Source organism: Carcharhinus amblyrhynchos, unplaced genomic scaffold (genome assembly GCF_965287045.1).
Source record: "Carcharhinus amblyrhynchos unplaced genomic scaffold, sCarAmb.v2.hapA scaffold_42, whole genome shotgun sequence".
Lineage (NCBI taxonomy): Eukaryota > Metazoa > Chordata > Chondrichthyes > Carcharhiniformes > Carcharhinidae > Carcharhinus > Carcharhinus amblyrhynchos.
The window spans coordinates 3,507,586-3,523,704 of record NW_027649783.1 but is presented as its reverse complement, the minus strand read 5'-3'; the positions used below and the strand labels follow the sequence as shown (position 1 = coordinate 3,523,704).

Below are 16,119 nucleotides of genomic sequence, written 5' to 3'. Positions count from 1 at the left end.
AGATACCTGGCCACGTCTTCCATGAGCTTTAATCTTCTCTACCAACCTACCATGAGGGACTTTGTCAAACGCCTTACTGAAATCCATCTCGACGACATAAACGGCTCGTCCTTTGTCGACCGTTTTTGTCACCTCCTCAAAAAATTCTACCAGATTTGTAAGGCAAGACTTCCCCTTTACAAAGCCATGCTGCGTATCCCTAATCAGATCACAACGCTCTAAGTGCTCATACATCCTATCCCTAAGAATCCTTTCCATCAACTTGCCCACCACTGACGTTAAACTCACTGGCCTATAGTTACCCGGGCTATCCCTCCTACCCTTTTTAAACAACGGTACCACGTTCGCTATCCTCCAGTCCTCAGGGACCTCACCTGTGTCCAAAGAAGAGACAAAGATTCGCGTCAGAGGCCCAGCAATCTCATCCCTCGCCTCCCTAAGCAGCCTAGGATAAATGCAATCAGGCCCAGGAGATTTATCGGTTTTAATGCTACCTAAACACTTCTTCCCTCGTAATCGATAGATCTTTCAATTGGTCTACCTGTGAGGGATGGTAGCGGTAGTGTAATTTTTGAGTCAAGCCATCTGGGGCGGAAACCATGACAGAACCGTTAGTGTAACCTGAGGGGTTAAACGCTAAGACCAGCAGATGATGAAACACGCAGAAAAAGAAGAAAAAAAACATGAGACTGGCAGGCGCCCGGGGTCTTCAGCATAGCCTAAAAGAGATTTACACCATATAAAATAAATGTGTAAGCAATTTACGGGACAATGAAAAAGAGTTAGCTGAATTGATGAGAGGTAAAACGATTTAAGCCTTAAAAGGGGTGATTGGATTAGAGTTAATGGGATGTCAACAAGGGAGGAGATCACTCAGTAAAGAGATTAAGAAGTGGTAACCAGTAAAGAAAGGAGGGCTGTCCTATTGTTATCTAGAAAAATGTGTATAAACTATGATTGTGTAAAGCAAGGTGTGTGTACCCACGGGACGGCACCCTTTCTTGCAAGATCGAATAAACCGACAGTTAGCTGAACTCATCCGTGTATTTGATTCAAGGGGGGGAATCATAAAGTGAGTATCTGACCGTTTCTCACATACCGCTCCCTCGATGACCGGGCCAGACATCAACCCCCTCCCCTTCGTGAATACTGACGCAAAGTATTCATTCAGGATCTCCCCCATTCCCCCTGGCTCTCAGCACAATTCCCCTCGTCTGTCCCTGAGGGGACCTATTCCCTAATTCGTTTCTAATGAAACATTACTGAGCTACAAAAACATGTCTTTGGCCTAGTAAGTGAGTTCTCCGTCAGAGACAAAGATACAAAAGTAGAGGAACAAATTTCAGCTCACACACTGAGCTCTGTACAATAACGGTGCCTGATGAAGTCAGTATGAACGCTACTGAGGTAATTCTATCAGCACAGCAAGTTGCGGAGCTGCGATGGCCGAGTGGTTAAGGCGTTGGATTAGTAAATCCAATGGGGTTTCCCCACGCAGGTTCGAATCCTGCTCGCAGCGATTATCAGTGAAAGTGTTTGCTTCCGGCAGCCCCAGAGCCGGAACTCCTTCTGGTATTTTGGTGCCAAGTATGTGGATCACCATCATGCTTTCAGCTCCATGGCTCCGGGCCGAGTGCAGGAAGGTGAGCTTGAAGAGGACACCTGGGTGCCCTCGGGCTGACATGGACAAGATAAGCCGAATGATTCAGTGCTGTTCCCTTTCTCTGGTTCCATGAGGGAATCGATAGTAGTCATGATGTGGGTAAGCTTGCGAGTATATTATCAAATAAGTAGGTTGGACTAAAACCTGGTGTTGTCAGACTTTTTACTGTTTTTCCATGAGGGAAATCAGAATGTGAGCAGATTGAAAAACAACAGCATCAGGAGCGCAAGGACAAAACAAGGTCTCATTTCAGAGGAAGATTCTTATGGAATGACACACAGAACATAAGAAATAAATTTCATCAGAATCCACTGAATGATCATTTCAAAATGCTGCTTGGATGATATGACATCGTGTTCATTCAAACACATTGCTGCAAGCTGGTCATTATTGGGCGTTAGGAACTCCTGGTTATAGCAGATTGGGAATGGAAGGAGCAGCTTCACATCTGCACATTGACAGGTCAAACTGTGTCTCAGATTGACAGCTCCCAGGACAGGTTTTCCTCTCCTCTCGCTCTGTGCTGTGGATTCTCGGGGATTAGTTGGAGTTTCCCAGCTCAGTAAGTGTGAAAGCCTCTGAGGCCGGCGATGCTCACAGTGTCTGTTCCCCAGATTCAGGGGGCTGCAGCCAATCAGAGCCGTGCCTGGGTTAACCGAGAGCTGGTTGAAATGGTGATATTGTTCACAAGCTGAATTCTATTTGATCAGATGTAGATACAGATTGTGTGCACACAGTCACTAAACAACAAGATCCCGCCTTCATATAGAGTTGATGAGAGGGGATGGAGGGATAGAGTGAGTTAGAGCAGTGAGACACAGACCGCCAGATAATGTCTCAGTGACAGAAATCCTTGTAAATTCCGGCTTTATCCAGAGAGATTCTGTTGGAGAAACAGAAGCTGGAGTCTCAGTTCTCAGAAAAACATCAGGTAAGGCGATAAAGGAGCAGCGCTCCGAAAGCTACTGGTTTTGCTAACAAATATATCTGTTGGACTTTAACCTGGTGTTGTGAGACTTCTTATCACCAGGGCAGAATCAGTGGAGTTGAGATATCTCAGAGGATTGTTCGGCTGGAGATGACGAAAGGCAGGAAGAGCTGAGGACATGGAGGGATTTGGAAACACGGATAAGAATATTCAAACTGAGACATTGCTTAACCACGAGTCAGTGTTTGTCACTGAGCACAGGGTTGATGCATTTATATATTTGGAGTAAATTCTGTTTTAATGATGAGAAATCAGTTAGCAGCTTCCTGGACACAGCAGCAAAATAAATCGGATCAGAAGTGGATCACGTGGTCCTTCAAGCCTGCTGCTCCATTCAATAGGGTTATACTATAGACTCATAAACCACAGAATCTTTACAATGCAGTAACAGCCCATTTGGTGTTATTGAAACAACATTCTATCTAATCCCGCTCCCCCGCCTCACAGCCCCGAGACCTGACTTTGGTTCTGACTTTTGCTGATTTTGCACATTCTCCCCCGTGGGTTTCCTCTGGGTTCCCTGGTTTGCTCCCTGGTTGAAACATGTGCAGGTGAGGTGGATTGGCCATGTTAAATGTTGCTTTAGTTTCCAAAGATATGTACATTAGGCACTGAATCGCTGCAGTTTTGATACTTATCTTGAATATTTTCCCCTGGTTCTTGATGAACTCTTGACTGGAATATGAAAACCTCTATCTACCCTACAGTGCAGAATGTGGCCATTCGGCCCATTGCGTGTGCATTGATTCTCTGACCTATCCACACAACCTCACATATTTACCCTGTTAATCCTCCTAATCTAAACATACTGGGAGACATTCGGGGAAATTTAGCATGGTAAGTCCATTTCCCCTATCAATGGAGTGTGGGGGCAACCAGAGCACCCGGAGGAAAGCCAAGTGGGCGTACAGAAAATGTGAAAAATACACACAGTCACTGAAGGCCAGAATTGAACCCGGACCTTTTACTTTTCATTGTCTCTCTATAATCTTCCTACCAGAATGAATCACTTCACAATTCTCAGCTTTGAATTTCAGCTGCAACTTGTCCACTCATTCCGTCAACTTGTCTCTTTCCTTTTTACAGTTTTACACTATCCTCCTCAGAGTTCACAATGCTCCCAACTTTCACATCATCCACAAATTCTGAAATTGTGCCCTGCGCACCATGATCTCGGTCACTAATATATCCTGGTGCATGTTCACAGTATCTACAGCTTGTGTGCAGATCAATGTGATTTACTGCAGTTTGAGGGTGAAAACAGAAAAGCGGAGCCAATGCAAATGCTTGCATATTCCACGGAAATGTTGCAGAATTGTTGTCAAGTCGTTTTGTTATCATCCTTAACAGAAAATAGCAGAGAATGGTTTCGATGCATCAACCTCTGAATGATCAGTCCAGCACAATTCCGCGGCGTCACTTTGCTCTGGTAAATCCAGCTCCCCGCTGCTGCCTATCAATGCAGCCATTCAGATATTCACTTCCACATTGTTGTTTAACTCCAGCACGAGTGTGAGGGAGCTTCAGTCTGGCCACACAATTCCACTGCAGAACACCAAGAATGCAATGGACAGAAAAGACACGCACAAAAGCAGCAAAAGCGACTGTTTGTAAATGAGTGACGACAGACAAAGGTTCCGGGAAACCAGCAGGACCCGGAATTGATCACTCACATGTTAAATTAGTTTCCTGTTGCAAATATATTCTTGTAAGCATATTTCCTGCTGTACAGCTGTCCTGCTTTGAACTATTGCTCAAAGGTGTTCACTGTTGTTGTGTAAAGTGTTTCACTGTTTGTAAATATATTTCCTGCTGTGCTCTATGATATAGAGGGCTACAGCATGGAAACAGGCCCTTCGGCCCAAAGTGTTCATGCTGCCCATTGTCTTTTTACCTCGGAGTTATTCCCAATTATCCGTGTTTTGCCAATATCTCTCCAGACCAATCTTACCCAGGTAACTGTCTCAAATGTTGGTGAGTGTTTTTTTTCTTTCTGCTGTTGTGAAATATGCTGCCCTGTTGTTGTGTTTCCGGCTCTGGAAATATTTTTTCTTCTTTTCTGTTCACATATCGCCTTCCCTTGCAAACGTGTTCCCTGTTGTGTAAAAAAGATTCTCCGTGAGGACTTTTTTTGTCTGTAAATTGTTGCATGTTGTGTTAAGATGTTCCCTCTTCTTGTGTAAGTTGACCGCGTGGCCTAATGGATAAGGCGTCTGACTTCGGTAATCCTGGTGATGATGGTATCAGAAGATTACAGGTTCGAGTCCTGTCGCGGTCGTTTTATGCAGAAATCTGGTAAAACTTCCGGCAAACTGAGATTTCCTTCTTCAGCTGAAAGGTCTGCATTTTCTTGCAAACATTGCAGGGCGCTTTCTCAGAATGTATTTCCTTGTTGTTTTGTCCATTACATTTTCTCACCTCATTATTTTAGCCTCCTCCGAAGAAATCTATCTTTTTTGCGTGATCTTAATAAATTATTGATGCCCCCGAATGGAGCAACAGGCTTTGTAGCAAATAGTTTAATAAAATTCTGTGGAGGAAGAGGTTTAATAACGAGCTGAGTGAAGTGTTTCTGATTACAGGGATGAAAGGTGATGTCACTGGGCTGGTGATCCAGAGACCCACGCTAATCTTTGGGGACACCGGAATTAAAGGAAAACATGGAAAAATTAAAATCTGACTGGGATTCCCAGTCCTGTCAGACTGTATGGTTGCTTTCCGAGTTCTGCAGAGATATTTTCTCTGCAATGAGTTCCCGGGAGGTAAACAATGCTTCGTCTTTCACTCGTTGTCACCACCTTCATTGCAAAGAATGATCTTTAGGAAAAAAAAAGATGCAGGGCTCGTCCGGGATTTGAACCCGGGACCTCTCGCATTCTAATACTGTGCCGAAAGCGAGAATCATACCCCTAGACCAACGAGCCACCCACGACAATCTATCCCCTGAACTTTTCAAAGTGTCCCAAAGTTAGGCATTTTTTTTGACCACTGAGAGATTTATTGAACAATGTTCCATTTCACTGTCTGTTTTGATGAAGTCATGATGTAGAGATGCCGGCGTTGGTTTGGGGTAAACACAGTAAGAAGTCTCACAACACCAGGTTAATGTCCAATCGGTTTATTTGATCGTAAACCCACAAGCTTTCGGGGTTTGCCCATTCATAAGAACATAAGAACATACGAAATCGGAGCAGGAGTAGGCCACCTAGCCCCTTGAGCCTGCCCCGCCATTCAATAAGATCGTGTCTCAGTTCCACATTCCCGCCCACTCCACATAACCCTTAATCCCCTTGCCTATCAAAAACCTATCAACCCGCGTCTTAAATATATTTAGCGAGGCAGCCTCCACCACTTCAACGGGCAGAGAATTCCAGAGATTCACCACCCTTTGAGTGAAGAAGTTCCTCTTCAACTCCGTTCTAAACCGCCCCACTTTATCTTGAGGCTGTGCCCTTTAGTCCTACTGTCCTTTCTGAGCGGGAAGAGTCTCTCCACCTCTATCCTATCCATCCCATTCATCATCTTATACGTCTCAATGAGATCTCCCCTCATTCTTCTAAACTCTAACGGGTACAAGCCTAGTTTATTCAGCCTCTCCTCATAGTTCAACCCCCTCAACTCCGGCATCAGCCTAGTAAACCTCCTCTGCACTCCCTCCAAGGCCAAAATATCCTTGCGTCATCACCCGACGAAGGGGCAAACCCCGGAAGCATGTGAGTTTACGATCAAATAAATTGATTGGACTCTTACCTGGTGTTGTGAGACTTCTTACCGAGTCAAAGAAGGCAGAGGATCACACTGGAAGGATTTGTTTCTGAATAGAGGGCTGTGGCAAGTGGTGTTCCTCAGGGTTCAGTGCTGGGACCTTTGCTGTTTGTAACATATAAATTATTTGGCGGAAAATGTAACTGATTTGATTAGTAAGTTTGCAGACAACACAAACGATGGTGGATTTGTGGGTAGTGATGAGGGCCATCAGAGGATACAGCAGAAGATAGATCAGTTGGAGACTTGGGCAGAGAGATGGCCGATGGAATTTAATCCGGACAAATGTGGGTTCATTCATTTTGGAAGGTCTAATACAGATAGGAAATGTACAGTAAATGGCAGAACCCATAAGAGTATTGATAGCCAAAGGGGTCTGAGTGGACAGGTCCACAGGTCTTTGAAATTGGCAATGCTGGTGGAGAAGGTAGTCAAGGAGGCACACGGCATTCTTGCATTCGTCGGCTGAGACATTGAGTTTAAAAATTGGCAAGTCATGTTGCTGCTTTATAGAACCTTACTGAGGCTGCACTTGGAATTTAGTGTTCAGTTCCGTCCGCCAAACTACCAGAAGAACGTGGAGGCTTTGGAGAGGGTGCAGAAAACATTTACTAGGATGTTGCCTGCTAAGGATGGCATTAGCTATGAGGAGAGGTTCGAGAAACTTGGTTTGTCCTCACTAGAACGAAGGAGGTTGAGGGGCGACTTGCGAGAAGTCCACAAGATTACGAGAGGCATGGGCAGAGTGGACAGTCAGAAGCTTTTTTTTTCCCCCTGGGTGAAAGAATCAGTCTCTAGGAGGCAAAGGTTTAAGGTGTGAGGGACAAGGTTTAAAGGAGATGTATGAGGGAAGGAGTGGTGGGTGCCTGAAACTCTTTGCCACGGATGTAGTGGAAATGGATACGGTAGTGACTTCTTAGAGGTGTATTGACAAATTCATGAATAAGATGGAAATAGAGGGATCTGGTCCCCGGAATGGAAGGAGGGTTTAGATAAGTCGGGCAGCATGATCGATGCAGGCTTGGAAGGCCGAAGGGCCTGTTTCTGTGCTGTAATTTTCTTTGATGTTTGCTCACCCAGAGAAAATCTACGCAAACACGGGGAAACATGGAGACTCCACACAGACACTGAGTCAAACCGGGAATCAAACCCGGGTCCCTGGTGCTGTGAGGCAGCAGCTGCTTCCTATCCACCCTGTCCGTTTCTTATACACCTCAATCAGGTCTCCTCTCAGCCTTCACTGCTCTAAATAAAATAATCTGATCCAATCCAATCTCTCTTCATAGCTCAAATTCTCCATCCCAGTCTACGATCTGGTCCCTGGTAAATGGACACTGCACCCTCTCCAGTGCAATCAAATCCTTACTGTAGTGATTTGACCGGAACTGCACACTGTCCTCCAGCGGTGGCCTCACCAAAATGTTGTCCAGCTCGAACTGAACCTTCCTGCTCTTACAATCATGCATTAATATTCCATTCCTCACGCTGCATGAATCTTCACAACTCACAGACTCAAAGGGATTTCCAATACTGAAAAACATTGGAGGTTTCCTTTGTATTTTCAGGGATTTGGAATCAGTGGATCATCCAAAAATAGAACTGAAAAATATGAAATCACAGCATTTATTGACATTGTGCGAATGTCAGGGTAATATTCAAGGTGTTGACTCCGTGGCGTCGCCACGTCAAAGGTGAGTCAAAATGCTGTTGAATTGAACGAACGTTGATCTCGGGTCACGAAAAGTGTCGGTACAAATGTAAAGATTTCCATTTTCGAAAGTTTCAATTCTTGACAGTCTTTTATTTTTGCCGTTTTCAAAATGAGAGAACAACACACGTACAATTTGGCATAATAAAATTGCGATGAACTCCCCGTCGGGGAATTGAACCCCGGTCTCCCGCGTGACAGGCGGGGATACTAACCACTATACTAACGAGGAACTGACCCTGTTATTGACGAAACGCATTGTACACTTGCCATTTACACTTCCGGAACGACAACTCACTTCTGACGAGATCAGTTATTTTCCCCAATATGGAGAACCATTTAATGCAGCAAACAGCGGCTTCAACGCATTAATTAAGACTTTTGGATTAGCAGGAAAGAGAATGAGATGGACGCATGAAGAAAAAACACAAATCAGGTGCAGACAGAAAGGTGCGTTTCCCGTTCATATCAAACCGCATGTTCTTTTTAATTTTGGAGGAAAGACGGGGTGTCTTGAAGTCTGAACATTCTGGACAATCTCAGCTGGTCTCTCGCCACAGATGATGTCAGACCTGCTGAGTTTTTCCAGCATTTTCATTTGTTGTTTCAGATTCCAGCATCGGCAGTATTTTGCTTTTATCTTGTCTCGAAATGTGTTTTTTTTTTCCCAAACGGCTGGAAGTTTCAAAGTGCTTTACAGCTGAGATACATTCCTTTCATTATATTGTCTTTTTATTGCCCGAGGCACTGGCGCAAGTTGAGCATATACATAAAGTACTGTATCTCTCATCGTTTTGAAATTCGTCATTTCAGGAACAATAAACTTTATCCAGATCCAAAATCCGAGGACGGATGAATAATTGTTCCTTGAATCTGACGTGATTTGAACACACAACCTTCTAATCTGGAGTACAGACGCGCTACCGTTGCGCCACAAGCTCACAGACCTTACGGGCCTTTTACATCTGTGTTGTGTTTGGTGAATTCAAAAATCAAACAGGGAATTGTCTCCCTCTTTACTTTCTCGGGATTTAAATAGAATGGAAGGGTAACAACGAAGCAAAATTAACGAGAAAGTAGAAACACAACATTATCCTACAGGAGAAATGTGTTCTTTGTTCAAGAGGTGATTAGAAAGGGCATTTTTGTATGACGAGGTGGCCCAGTGGTGAAGGCGATGGATTGCTACTTCATTGCGTTCTACACGTGTGGGTTTGCATCCCATCCTCGTCGGAAATACGTCTTCACTGCCCCTTTATTGGGGGTAAACTCAGTGTGTGGGGATGCGGCCTGGGTCGGATTGCTGTTGGTGTAGTCTCGATGGGCCGAATGCCCTTCTTCTGCACTGTGGGGATTGTTTGATTTTCGGGGCGGCAGTTTCACTTCTCTGAAAGCATTGATACACCAGTTCCTTAGCTAAAAAGCCGACTCCAATGAGTTCCTGACCACAATCTTTGAATATCTCGCCAGATAACGATGAAAAGTCCAACATGTCATTCTTTGCGCCGCAGCTGCAGCATTTATTCCCTTTTCCCATAGAACATTACAGCTCAGAAACAGGCCTTTTGGCCTTCCCTGGCTGTGCCGAACCATTTTTCTACCTAGTCCCACTTACCTGCACTTGAACCATATCCTTCCGCACCTCTCTCATCCATGTACCTGTCCAAGCTTTTCTTCAATGTTAAAAATGGGCCCGCATTTACCACTTCATCCGGCAGCTCATTCCACACTCCCACCACTCTCTGTGTGAAGAAGACCTCCCCCCCAATACTCCCTTTAACCTTTCCCCTTCACCCTTAACCCATGTCCTCTACTTTTTTTCCCTCCCCTCGCCTCCGTTGAAAAAGTCTATTTGCATTCACTCTATCTGTACCCATCATAATTTTGTACGCCTCTATCAAATCTCCCCCCATTCTTCTAAGATCCAAGGAATAAAGTCCTAACCTATTCAACCATTCTCTGTAACTCAGTTTCTCAAATCCCGGCATCATCCTTGTGAACCTTCTCTGCACTCTTTCAACCTTATTAATATCCATCCTGTAATTAGGTGACCAAAACTGCACACGATACTCTAAGTTCGGCCTCAGCGATGCCTTATACAACCTAACCATAACATTCCAACTCTTATACTCAATACTTTGATTTATAAAGGCCAATGTTCAAAAGCACTCTTTACGACCCTATCTACCTGTGACGCCACTTTTAGGGAATTCTGTATCTGTATTCCCAGATCCTTCTGTTCTCCTGCACTCTTCAGTGTCCTACCATTAACTTTGTATGTTCTAGCTTGGTTTGTCCTTCCAAAGTGCAACACCTCACACTTGTCTGCATTAAACTCCATCTGCCATTTTTCTGCCCATTTTTCTAGCTGACTCAAATCCCTCTGTAAGCTTTGAAAACCTTCCTCACTGTCCACTACTCCTCCAATCGTTATATCGTCAGCAAATTTACTGAACCAATTTACCACATTATCATCCAGATCATTGATGAGCTTTTGGGGTTTGCCCCTTCGCCGGGTGAATGGAGAGTTCTGGCCTCAGACAGAGCATATAACAGCATAGACAGTTTACAAATTACTGATTACAATGCGAATCTTTACACCTAACCTGCAATTCAAGTCTTAAAGATGACGAAAATGTGAGTGGAAAGAGCATTATGCATAGGTTAAAGAGATGTGTATTGTCTCCAGACAGTACAGTAATTGAGGGTTTGCAAACCCAGACAAGTCACGGGGGGTTACAGATAGGGCGACATGAACCCAAGATCCCGGTTGAGACCCTTCCACATGTGTGCGGAACTTGGCTATCAGTCTCTGCTCAGCGACTCTGCGCTGTCGTGTGTCGTGAAGGCCGCCTTGGAGAACGCTTACCCGAAGGTCAGAGGTCGAATGCCCGTGCTATAAGGCAGCAGCAGCTTCCGATCCACCCTGTCCATTCCTTATATACCTCAATCAGGTCTCCTCTCAGCCTTCACTGCTCGAAATAAAACAGTCTGATCCAATCCAGTCTCTCTTCACAGCTCAAATTCTCCATCCCAGACAACGATCTGGTCACTGGTAAATGGACCATGTTCTGCAGTAATATATTCTCTGCAATGATTTCTCGGGAACTCTAATCTGCTCCTGATTTTAATCATTTTCGGAATCTACTTTGGAAAAAAATAAAAATAACTCCGGGGCTCGTCCGGGATTTGAACCCGGGACCTCTCGCATTTTAATACCGTAACCCTAAGCGAGAATCATACCCCTAGACCAACGAGCCAACCGCCAAAGCTGGATAAATGGACATATTTTTTCAATATCTCCCACAGATTATTAACCATTTCTTTCGGAACAACATTGTAAAATCAGGAACGTTCCCGAACAATGTTCCATTTCACTGTCTGTTCTGGTGAAGATCAGAAGCAGTGATCTCAGTTTTCACCACTCGCCAAGTCGACCTGTGGTTGTAACTCGCCAGTCGCGTCGGTAATCTCATTCTGACAGCCGGATTTGATTGGATTTGATTTATTTTTGTCACATGAAATAGTATACAGTGAAAGGTATGGTTTCTTGCAGACAAAGCATACCGCACATAGAGAAGGAAGGGAAAAAGTGCTGGATGTAATACCACCTCATCTTTCCTCAAATAAGACCAAAACTGGACACAATATTCCAGTTGTGACTTCATCAACACAATTGAAACAATATTTCTCTACTTTCTTACTCCAGTTTTTTTGCAATATATGCTTACATTCAAATTCCCTTTTAAATTATACATTTTACCCGCATACTGACTTTACTGACCGCATACCACTAGACCAACGAGCCTTCGGCGCACTATTTTTTTCAGCGAATAAACTTCTGTTAACTAGCTATCCTTTCAGGCTGTCATTCGAATGGAACATTGAAGAAAAACACAGCAGATTCAGGGGGAAATGCGATCCTCTTTGTCTTAGACCCTGGATATTCAACAGGATGTTCAGTGTTGGGATTGTAGCTTCTCTCAGCGAAAGAAACTCCCATCACATCAGTTCAAGGATTGTTGTGAAGAACAGATTGAGCAAAGTGTAGAAGACCAATGCGGAAAAGTGTGAGGTGATTCACTTTGGTAAGAGTAACAGGAGTCCAGAATATAGGGCTAATGGAAGGACTCTTGGTCGTGTCGACGAGCAGAGAGATCTCGCTGTACGTGTGCATAGATCCCTGAAAGTTGGCATCCAGGTTGATAAGGTTGTTAAGAAGACGTACGGTGTGTTAGCTTTTATTGGTAGAGGTATTGAATTTCGGAGCCGTGAGTTCATGTTGCAAGTGTACAAAACTCTGGTGCGGCCGCACTTGGAGTATTGCGTACAGCTCTGGTCGCCGCATTATAAGAAAGATGTGGAAGCATTGGAAAGGGTGCAGAGGAGGTTTACCAGGATGTTGCCTGGTATGGTGAGAAGGCCTTATGAGGAAAGGCTGTGGGACTTGAGGTTGTTTTCGTTGGAGAGAAGAAGGTTAAGAGGTGACCTAATTGAGGCACACAAGATGATCAGAGGATTGCATAGGGTGGACAGTGAGAGCCCTTTTCCCTCGGATGGTGATGGCTAATACGAGGGGACATAGCTTTAAATTGAGGGGTGAGGATTATAGGACAGATGTCAGAGGTAGGTTCTTTACTCAGAGGGTAGTAAGGGTGTGGAATGCTCTGCCTGCAGCAGCTGTGGACTCGCCAACTTTAAGGGCGTTCAAATGGTCAGTGGATAGGCATATGGATAATATTGGAAGAGTTTAGGTTAGAGGGTCATTAGATTAGTTCCACCGGTCGGCACAACATCGAGGGCCGAAGGGCCTGTACTGCGCTGTAATGTTCTATGTTCTATGGTTGTCCAGCTGGGGAAGGCTGCACTCGCCTCGTTCCATTCTTACCTTTCTGGTCAGTAGCACAATATCACCCGCAATGGTCACTCTTCTCCCTCCTGTGTTGTTACCTCCCGAATCTTTGAAGGATTTATCCTTGGCTCCCTCCTATTTCTAGACCTCACCTCTCGGTGTCATAATCTGAAGATCAGTGTTAGTTTTCACACGTAAGCTGAAAATACCCAGTTCCAGCTCACCATCAGCTCTCAGAACCAATCCCTCTTATTAAATTATTAGATTGCTTATCCAGCAGCTTGTACTAGATAAGCAGATAATTCCCCATTAAACATCTGGAAGGCCAAAGGTCCCACCACAAATTCCATTCCCAGTCAATGACTCCATCACTCTCCCTGGTCACTGTCGAGGCCGAAACAAACCCATATAACCTTGGCACATCATTACACCTGGAAATGAGATTCTGACCACACATCTGTTCCTGCACCAAGGCCACCTGTTTCCAGCTGTGTAACTTCACACATTGTTGATAATACCTGATCTCAACTGCACCTGAAACCCTCATCCATGTTTTTGTTACCTCTCGACTTGCTGATTCAAATACACTCCTCCTGCAGATTTTGTTCCCTGAAGGACATTAGTAAACCGCATGAGGTTTTATAAGAATGGGCAATTAATTCAGGGTTTGTCTTGAATTAAAATTTCACCATCTGCCCTTTTGGGTTTTGAACCCAGCTTCCCAGAGTATTACCCAGGATCTCTGGATTACTTGTCCACTGCCACTGCCTCCCCCAAACACTGTCAGGAATGGGATTTGAATCCTTGCCTTTTCCATTACCCTCATGAAGATCTCGATCAAGTTCATTAACTATGGGATTATTGCGGGGCTTTCCTTAATTATTGTGCATTAGCACAGGTGGGTGTTATTTTTTTCCCCTCCGGTTATTATTTGGAGAATATTACACATTGAACAACAAAGAAGAACACAGCACAAGAAACAGGCCCTTCGGCCCAACAATTAAACTGATATTAAACTCATTGGACTGATTCTTAAAGCCATTTCTGAAGAGGTGTCTTTACCCTTTGCAATTCTCCACTTATTTGGCATCACCCATTTAACGAGCTGGGTTAGAAATTGCCTCCATTGCCACTGCAATTTCCACCCTTATTTCCCTCAGTATCCATCGATCCGTCTCTTCCAGTCACCAGAACACAGCAATTAAGAACAGACATTGCACATGGCACCGTTGACTGTGTTCTACCATTCAATTCGATCATGAGACATTTATTTATTTATCTTCATTGCCAGTCAGTGAAAACACAGTCACAATATGAGAAAAAAACAAGAACAGCAACAACAACATCAGGCAACACACATATAGAAATCACACTATGTTTCTGATAAGTGTTTTTCTTTAACCCTACAGTGCAGAAAGAGGCCCTTCAGCCCATCCAGTCTGCACTGACCACAATCCTACCCAGGCCCTACCCCCATATCCCTACATTTTTTTACCCGCTAATCCCTCGAGCCTTCGCATCTCAGGACACTAAGGGGAAATTTTAGCACAGCCAATCAACCTAACCCACACATCTTTGGACTGTTGGAGGAACCCGGAGAATCCGGAGGAAACCCACGCAGACACGTGGAGAATGTGCAAACTCCTCTAATTGAAGCCAGGTCCCTGAAGCTGTGCAGCAGCAGTGCTTACCATTATGCTACCGTGCTGCCGGGATAACCATCCGTGGCCGCCTACTCGCATGTGGCCGGTTAGCTCAGTTGGTTAGAGCGTGGTGCTAATAACGCCAAGGTCGCGGGTTCGATCCCTGTACGGGCCAGTTTTCCTTTTCCCTCAAACTGAACGGTATTGGGCGGCACGGGAGTCCATGCTGAAATTGTCTCTGAATGTCGTGGGATGAGGGTTAAATACGTAGGGATATAGGGGTAGGGCATGGGTGGAATTGTGGCCAGTGCGGACTCGATGGGCCAAATGGCCTCTTTATTCACTGTCGGGTTTCTCTGATTCTATGAAGTGTTCCAAAAGTCACTACATTTTCAGCATTCAGAACAAATTCAGACAAAGTGTTTGAAATATCAACAATTCTATGCGGGGAAAACAAACTGTGAGTTTTAAGACATGACCCAAATTTCTGCAGTTTATACTGACATCCACCCAAAATACATTATCTACGAATACATCATTTTCCAAGCTTGGGTTGTAAGGCCCTGTATCAGAGAATAGGATAGTGTAGAAGAGGCCCTTTGGCCCATCGAATCTACAGTGATGTATGAAATGCCCTGGCCTGCCCAACTAATTCCACTCGCCAACACTCGGCCCATTGAGCAGAAAGCAGGCTCAGTGCCACAGACTGAAAGGAGGTTTTAGTTCACATGGGCAGCATGGTCGGCGGAGGCTCAGAGAGCTGAAGGGCAGCTCCTATGCTGTAATTTTCTCTCTTCTCTGATATTTAAAGAATACACATTGATTTACACAGCCAGAGACTGACAATTAGAGGATGAACGCCACAGGCAGTTGCAGAGACTGATAGGTAAAAGTAAACCCAGTCCCCTCATATAGTGACCGAGAAGGACAGTTACAACATTAATCCCAAAATGGCAGAGCATCGCAGGGAGGGAATGAACCCCGCAGTCACTCTCAGCTCCCACTAACTGGCAAATACACATTGAGTCCCCAACAGTACCACGGACAGAGTGACTCCATCAGTCACATAGAACACCAGGCAATTACTATTCAATACAATGTGATCAGAAGTGATAGAGAAGGAAAAAGGGAAGTGTGGTGAGAAAGAGATAGAGGAGCAAATCTGTATGCAGATCATGGATAACAGATACAGCATTAATTCCATTCTCTCACAGACAGACGTGGAGTTGCTGACGTTGGACGGGGGTGGGCACATTAAGTAGCAGCAGGACACCAGGTTAAAGTCCAACAGATTTATTTGGTAAGATGAGCTTTTGGAGCGCCGCTCCTTAACCTGATGAGGAAGATGAAAAATAGAATGAAACAATTGACTAAAAGTGGCCACGAAAAATACACTGGCCAGCAGGATTAAGGAAAATCCCAGGGCTGATTGTACATACATAACGAGCAAGAGGGTAGCCAGGGAGAGGGTCGGCCCACTCAAGGGCAACGAAGAGAATC

General features: G+C 44.7%; 7 non-coding genes across 7 annotated transcripts; 4 read left to right on the top strand and 3 right to left on the bottom strand.

The window, feature by feature from the left end:
- Positions 1-1,436: 1,436 nt before the first annotated feature.
- trnat-agu (transfer RNA threonine (anticodon AGU)) lies at positions 1,437-1,519 on the top strand. Its single transcript has one exon. It is a non-coding gene; the product is annotated as a tRNA-Thr (tRNA).
- A 3,318-nt stretch (positions 1,520-4,837) lies between these two features.
- Positions 4,838-4,929, top strand: trnar-ucg (transfer RNA arginine (anticodon UCG)). The gene is given in 2 exon segments: positions 4,838-4,874; positions 4,894-4,929. It is a non-coding gene; the product is annotated as a tRNA-Arg (tRNA).
- Positions 4,930-5,490: 561 nt separating this feature from the next.
- On the bottom strand, positions 5,491-5,575 carry trnar-ucg (transfer RNA arginine (anticodon UCG)). The gene is given in 2 exon segments: positions 5,491-5,526; positions 5,540-5,575. It is a non-coding gene; the product is annotated as a tRNA-Arg (tRNA).
- Positions 5,576-8,284: 2,709 nt separating this feature from the next.
- trnad-guc (transfer RNA aspartic acid (anticodon GUC)) lies at positions 8,285-8,356 on the bottom strand. Its single transcript has one exon. It is a non-coding gene; the product is annotated as a tRNA-Asp (tRNA).
- Positions 8,357-9,275: 919 nt separating this feature from the next.
- Positions 9,276-9,357, top strand: trnas-gcu (transfer RNA serine (anticodon GCU)). Its single transcript has one exon. It is a non-coding gene; the product is annotated as a tRNA-Ser (tRNA).
- Positions 9,358-11,298: 1,941 nt separating this feature from the next.
- On the bottom strand, positions 11,299-11,384 carry trnap-agg (transfer RNA proline (anticodon AGG)). The gene is given in 2 exon segments: positions 11,299-11,334; positions 11,349-11,384. It is a non-coding gene; the product is annotated as a tRNA-Pro (tRNA).
- A 3,336-nt stretch (positions 11,385-14,720) lies between these two features.
- Positions 14,721-14,794, top strand: trnai-aau (transfer RNA isoleucine (anticodon AAU)). The gene has a single exon. It is a non-coding gene; the product is annotated as a tRNA-Ile (tRNA).
- Positions 14,795-16,119: the final 1,325 nt, after the last annotated feature.